Source organism: Loxodonta africana, chromosome 26, assembly GCF_030014295.1.
Source record: "Loxodonta africana isolate mLoxAfr1 chromosome 26, mLoxAfr1.hap2, whole genome shotgun sequence".
NCBI classification, from domain to species: Eukaryota; Metazoa; Chordata; class Mammalia; order Proboscidea; family Elephantidae; genus Loxodonta; species Loxodonta africana.
Genome location: NC_087367.1, coordinates 20,207,176 through 20,214,645, shown reverse-complemented (window position 1 = coordinate 20,214,645; position 7,470 = coordinate 20,207,176). Strand labels below are relative to the sequence as shown.

Sequence of the window (7,470 nt, the reverse complement as noted above, 5' to 3'; positions counted from 1 at the left end):
GGACAGTTCTATTCTGTCCTATAGGGTTGCTATGAATTGGAATAGATCTGGCTGCAACAGGTTTGGTTTTCTCAAAGATTATTCCTGAAGGAGACCTAGAGAGTTGTGTTTCTTTCCTGTAGTATTAGTTCCCCAGGGCTGCTGTAACAAAGTACCAGAAGTATGTAACTTAAAATGAAAGAAATATATTGTCTCATAGTTCTGGAGGCTAGAGGTCTGAATTCTGGATGTTAGCAGGCAACGTTCTCTCCAAGGTCTCTAGGGGAAGACTCTTTGTTGTCTCTCCCAGGCTCTCTCGTAGCCCCAGGCATTCCTTAGCTCACAACTGTGGCATACCTGTTATCACATGGCTGTTTTCCCTCTGTCTCTTCTCCTCTTTTATAGGACATCACTGTTTTCTTAATATATAATTTATTTCTTTTTGTTGTTGTTGTTGATAATATACCCAGCAGAATATATACCGATTCAACAATTTCTACGTGTACAATTCAGTGACATTGATTACATTCTTTGAGTTGTGCAACCATTCTCACCTTCCTGTTCTGAATTGTTTCTCCTCCATTAACAGAAATTCATTGCCTTCTAAGTTTTCTATCTAATCTTTCGAGTTGCTGTTGTCAATTTGATCCCGTATAGATAGTTCTTAAAAGATCAAGATACTCAAAGCAGACATTCTTTGTTAGCTAAGCAAAACTATTGTTTGGTTTTAAGAAGACTTCAGGGAATATTTTTGGTTTAAGGTTTAAAGATTTATCTCAGGGTAATAGCTTTGGGGGTTCGTCCAGCCTCCATACCTCCAGAAGTCTGAATCCCAAGTGAAATAGACGTTTTGTTCTACACTTTCTCCCTTTTGATCAGGAGTCTTCTATAGAAGTGGCACCACTTTTTAAATCTTACTTTATAATGACCACAGGGAAGTCTGCTAGTATTTTCAGGAATCCAAAAAAATCAATAGCCATCTTTAGTGTTTTATTGGTTATGGTTCATCGCTTTGGGGTATGAATTGTTCCAGCTTATACTTGTTCCGTCACCAACCATTACTCTTGTACAGGGTGGCAAGGGCAATTTGGCAAGAGTGACCATTGTGGTCTACCTCCTCAAAGCTTTTAGAGCCAACAGAAAGGCTCTTTATGTGGGAAAGGGCAAGGCTCTGTTCTTGCTGGTCTCTCACGTGGCTGTTACACAGGAAATCTTTCTAAACAACAGCGCCACAATTGGATTTTGGTGTATATTTGGAAAATTTGGTCCTTCATTACAAAACAGGCTGATGCTGTCTTATTTAGTTCATTCTTTTGCTCATCTCCTGTAATCATTAAATTACAGAGCCATATTTCCAAAGCTCCAGAGAAAAAATGGCTTAGGAATAATATCTTTCAAGCTCCTGTAGAAAAGCTCTGGACTCATTTATGAGTGACAGCTGCAGAGCCCAGGGAATGATCTATTCTGAGCCGTCCTAGGTGAATGCTTTGCTTGCTTTGTTTTCCGTGGCTCTACAACGTTCTCTCTTTAAAGCAGAACAAGGATGGCACCTTTAATATTCTGTTCTGGGATGGATCCCTGATTGCTCCATAACCCTATTCCCAGTGGATAAAGCGAATGAAGGAATGAGAAGTCAGGAAACACACACGTAATCAGGAGGGACAAAAGAGAAGTCAGAAAGAAGGCCGCTGGGTTGTTTATTATCCTCCTCTGAAAAAGGCTGTTTTGATCCAGTGGAGCAGCTCTGTTCCCTTCTCAGAACTGTCACATTGAAAGTCTTTGTTCTTTACAGCGGCGCATCTACGGAAAAGAGCTCCGATGGCAATTAGTTTTATTTGTTTTTTTAACTAAATATTTTATTGTGCTTTAGGTGAAGGTTTACACAGCAAAACAGATTCCCATTCAACGATTTGTACACAGAATGTTCCAAGACATTGGTTGCAGCCCCCTCAGTGTGTCAGCACTCTCCATTTCCACCCTGGCTTCCCCCTTGGTTTTCGTCTGGTTTTCCTACCCCTTCCTGCCTTCCCATCTTTGTTTTTGGGCAGATGCTGTCCTAGTGGTCTCTAGGCCCTAGGTGTCTTAGGGCCATAGTCTTGGGGTGAGGGGCGGGGGTGGTCCTTCGGTCTCTGTCAGACCAGTAAGTCTGGTCTTTTTTATGGCTTTGATTTCTATTCTACATTTTCTCCCACTCTGCCTGGGACCCTCTATTGTGATCTTAGTTGGCAATTAGTTATAAATTGCTGAATGAGCTTTCACAGCTGGCCATAGAAACTGTGATGGCCAGTAGAAACTGCTCATTGGTGTCCCCACCCCAAACGGACCCATGGTACGTGCCCTACCTGCCATACCTAGATACGCCTCTGCAGTGTTTCTCTCAGGTGATGACTAACAAAGTTAAAAATATTTAATGAGGTATTAGAGCAATTCTCAGACTAGCACGTACAGGCTGAGTTATCTTCGAAGCTCCTGTCTGTCTGAAACAATGATTGATTTGCTTATATTTTCGTTTTCTCTAATTTTCTCTGAGAGTCCAATTTGGACTCTTTTCAGCAAAGCTATTTGTTTCTCATAGCAGTCCAGCTTTGGCTCAGGATTTCCTCCAGGCTGTCGCCAGCCCCCAGCAGGTGGGGAAGAGCTGTGGGCAGAGATCCTAAGGTTCTTCTGGGGAAACTTCGAGATGGACCCCTCTGGTGAGAGCGGCTGTGACTGTCTTCCTCCCTGGTAGCTCTGCCAGGATGTGGCTCTGCAGGCCAGATTTGCATTCCAAATGCAGGGCCCATTTGCCTCATTATATTTTGTCTCTTTATTAAGAATGAGGGAGAAACTCAGGGCAAATGAGTATCTCCAAGATGGTGCTATTTTTGTTATTGTGGTTAGTTGCCCTTGAGTCAATTCCTACTCGTAGTGACCCCATGTGTGCAGAGTAGAACTGCTCCGTGGGGTCCTCCATAGGGTGCAGATCACCAGGTCTGTCCTCTGAGGCACCTCTGCGTGGGTTTGAACCACCAACCTCTCAGTTAGTAGTCCAGCACTTAACCATTTATGCCAGCCAAGGACTCCTGATTCTACTTCAATGTCTAGCATTGAAAACCCCTAAGCAAGCCATACCCTCCTGTTGAGTAACAACCCAGTAGCACCTGAACCCAAGGTCAGCACATCTCCAAGAGATGAAGAAAGACTCTGGACCCAGCGATCATGACATATGTATGGTTTATTTGGGAAGCTTACTTACAAGAACATGGCCCAGGGCGGCGGCTGGACCAGTTAGCACTCTGTAACCACCTAGTAACAGACCAAGGCTTGGGACCAAGGCTCATTGTTTTTCTCCCATGTCCTTGGGCAGTCAGTGTTCCCAAGGACCTCACGTCTAGGCCCACATGTTTTCCTTCCTGTTGCTAAGGTATTCCCTGGCCTTGGCCACTGGCCCAGTCTTGCCACTCTCGGCCTTGTACCTTAGCCCGAGTCCATTCTGAATTCATCCCCAGCATGCTTTGGGGAGAGCAAAGCTGATCCCTTTAGGAGGGGCTGGATATAGCTTAATAGCATTACCCTACATCTCCTCTCGAGGACCCCCACAGTCTCCTCACTTCCATAACCAGGAGACAAGCTCCTGGGAGCAGCCTAAGGACCCAGGGCAAGCTGACTGACCTGGCTCAGCCCCATAACTCCACGCTAATTAGCTCGAGCTCAAACAATCTGCTTCAAACACTTCAAGCTTGCAAAGGTTTCCCTGAGTTTGGTTTATTTACAATCAGCTTGGGGAACAAGAACTGAAATTTATGCTCCCAGACATTGAATTTTCAAAGAGATAAGGTAGAAACAGGGCCAGCCCAAATTCCTCTCTACAGCTTCTTGAGCCTCCTGGTTAATCAAAAGAATGACTCTCCAGCGCACGCCCATCTCTTGTCTTTGATTAATTCAGTTAATAAAGATGGTTTTATGGTGCCATGCCCTCTTATTAGTATCTTCAAATTTGGCCCCTAATTTTCCCTGCCAGACATATAGCAGATTATATGGGGATTTTTTTTTTTTTTTAAATCCTCTCATCAATTCAATTCAAACAAAGTCAAGATGTACCACAGCCCAGCCTGGGAATCAGTCCTGAGAAAATGATGCTAAGTGTTGGAAATGTTTAGAGCCGTGAACTTAAGCATCTCTCTCTGCCACCTTCCTCTAATATGTTTGGAGAAAGGCGGCTTCATCTCCCATCTGCTCTTGATTGATTCATGCTGAAGCCCACATCTCCCTGCCCTTCCAGGCCCCCTGGTTTCTTCCTCCAGTCTCTGCTTCTCCTTGGGCCTCTGCTTGCTCCACTCCTGGTCACAACCAGAAACCCCTTTCTTCACAGGGTGGGGTAGGGGAAGGTGTCGGGGGTGGGCGTCAGCAGGGAGTGCTGTGCTTACTTCCATTGCCTTGTCTCTTCAATTCATTCACCATGAATACTGAAAAGTCACCAGTAATACAAGACTGTGGTGTGTGGCGGGCTTGGGGGAATTCTAGCACAATTGTATCAGTTAGGATTGCATTTGGCTATGATACTGCAGTTTGAGGCAGCATAGGACAGTATCTGTAAGCCCAGATGGCCTGGTTTACCAGCCTTTACTATCTATGTGACTTTAGGCAAATTTGTTAATCTTTCTGTGCCTTATTCCTCACCCATGGAACTGGGGAAATAACGGTACCTACTTTATGGGGTTGTTGTGAGGATTAAATGAGTTAGTATATAAGTCGAGTACTTAGAGCAGTACTAACATGTGGTAACTAGTATCTATTATTACGATGAAGTCTCTGGGTGGTGCAAATAGTTAATGTACTCAGACTACTAACCAAAATGTTGGAAGTTCAAGTTCACCAGCAGTGCCTTGGAAGAGGGGCCTGGTGATCCACTTTCAAAAAATCAGCCATCGAAAACCCTATGGAGCACAGTTCTACTATGACACCCATGGGGTTGCCATGAGTCAGAATTGACCCAATAGCAACTGTTTTGCTGTTGCTGTCAATTATTATAGTAAAACAGGAAAATATTTTAACTTACCTTTTATATTAAATATAATAATAATAAGAGCAGAGGAAACCAGTCTGGAGCTGATATATATGGCAACTTCATGGTATCTTTAAGCCCAGACTCCTGTCTTTCTCTCTCCTCCCGCAAGGTTGCTTCATGGCAGAAGATAACTGCTGGAGCTCCAGTCATTGTTTCCAAATTGCAGACTGGAAAAAGGAAAGGCAGATGGACAAAAAGAGATTATCCCAGCTGAACAAACTCTGTTTGAGTAGCTTTCCTGGGATTCCAACATAACACTCCTACTTACATTTATTGGCCAGAACTTGGTCACATGACCATGACTGGCTGCAAGGGAAGCTGGGAAATGTGCTTTTTTTTTTTTCCACGTGGCACTGTGTCCAGATATAAACTACTAAAAAGGAAGGAGGAATTAGACAGGGAGAGAGAGGACCATCAACACCAAAAGTTGATTAGCAAGTGTCTCTGTTCCAAAGCTTTCCAGCTGGCCCCACCCATAGGGTTGTATTCATTGGCTCCCTTTCACCGAAAATTACCTCCATCACCTTGGCTCCTCTCTCTAGACCCTTGTCACAACTGCGCCTTTCTCGCGTCTTGTTTCCCTTTTCCCCTAGTCTCAGACCTCTGACTTCTCTCCAGAAATTCAAATTCCTCCTCGGTCATAACACTGAGCAACTCTGCTTCCTCTTGGCATTGCCCGCACATATATCTGAATGCCATGGGCCCTGCTATGGCTCATCAAAGCAGTTTTCTAACCCAAAGAATGGATAAAGCCGGTCGATTTACTCCTGCTCCCCCACAGCCCTGTAAAGCTCCGGTAGAGGAGTTTGTGAATAGGAACCCGCAGGGTCAAGAAGAACAGGAGTGGAGACAACAGCGATAGCATTTTGGAAGCTGGAAAGCAGGTGGAGAAATGGCAAGTGATTTAGGCAGTTCCAAGAACGCCATATTATAAAGCAGCAGGTAGGGAAAAAAAAAAAAAAAAACAGTCCCTTTACACAGCACCCTGCAAAGACTCAGGAATTAGCAGCTGCAGGTACCTTGGGTAGTAGCAGTGAAGGTGGAGCAAAAAGCAGAAGAATTGGTGGAAAGGCTGGTTAAGAAGCAGTTAGACCCTAGATCCCCTCTCCCGGACGACAGTTCCTCCTCCACCCCAGTAGATCCCAAACCCCACTGCCCTCAAGTCGATTCCAACTCATAACAAACCCATAGGGTTTCCAAGTCTGTAAATCTCTTTGGAAGCAGACTGCCACAACTTTCTCCCACAGAGCCGCTGGCAGCTTCAAACCACCGACCTTTCGGTTAACAATCAATGTCTTTAACCACTGTGCCACCAGGACTCCTTACCCCAGCAGAAGACTAGACGTTTATTCTCTGGACAGAACAAGGAGAGGCCTCTGGTCTGAGAAACAACAGTCACTGTGTGTCTATTGGGAAAAACAGCGGGAGCTTCCTCCCTTACTGACTCACAGGCATACACCCTCCATGCAGGAAATTGGCAGTGTCTTCTTGGGGAATGTGACTTATTGACATCAGGCGACCTCTGAGGATAGGACCCAGACAATAAGGATGGACCTACAGTGAGGTAAGCACTCAGTAATCAGCACAGAGCTTCCAATCAGCCCAGGGTCACCGACAGTAGAGGAAAACCTCCCTGGGAAAGAGATTGAAACAAAGCAACAGGCAGATGGGAGTCACCTGGGGCTTGAGGACCTGCAGGCAGGTATCGAAGACAATCGCCAAGAATAAACTAAGAGGGCAGAAGTCCAGGACTGTACTTCATGCAGTCAGCCAGAAAAACTTAAAGTCTAAAAACAAACAAAACCAGTTACCATAAATCTTAAGAAAAAAACATTGTGAATGATGAAAAAGTTAACAGAGTAAACAAAGCTTCTGTAGACAGACAAAAGGAACTTACGCAGTTCTCAGAAGGCCTTTCTCTTGAACCTCTGCAGAAACAATGATTCCTCAGCAGCATCATGAAAACGATCCAGTTAACACTGATGAGGCTACAAGATTAATGGCTCCGTTGTAATTCAGTGGTGATACATCAAATTCCCCCAAAGACCAATAAATTCAATGTTTTATACAACTTAAAAAAAAAAAAAAAAACAGACCAAATGAAGTGAACGAAACTTTAAGAAAACAAAGAGGGGAACAACACAGGGGATAAAGGAACAAGGGAAATGACACTACAAGGAAACAGACAAACCCAGAATGTGAGACGTGCTCAGGACAACTGGCCAGGCCTCTTCCATAAGTCAGTTTGATGAAAATAAAAAGGGGCGTACTAGGAAGAGACGTAACCAAATACAGTCCCTGGTACTTGGTTGAATCTAGCTGGATCCAGGATGTAAAAAAAAAAAAAGTTATACAGATATTTTTTAAACAACCAGGGAAATTTCAATATGCACTGGGTATTAGAAATTAGAAAGTTATTATTTCCTTTGTCAGGTGTGATAATG

At 44.2% G+C, this 7,470-nt stretch overlaps 1 pseudogene; it reads left to right on the top strand.

The window, feature by feature from the left end:
- The first annotated feature begins 5,771 nt into the window (after positions 1-5,771).
- Positions 5,772-7,040, top strand: LOC100669877 (ribosomal biogenesis factor-like; annotated as a pseudogene).
- Positions 7,041-7,470: the final 430 nt, after the last annotated feature.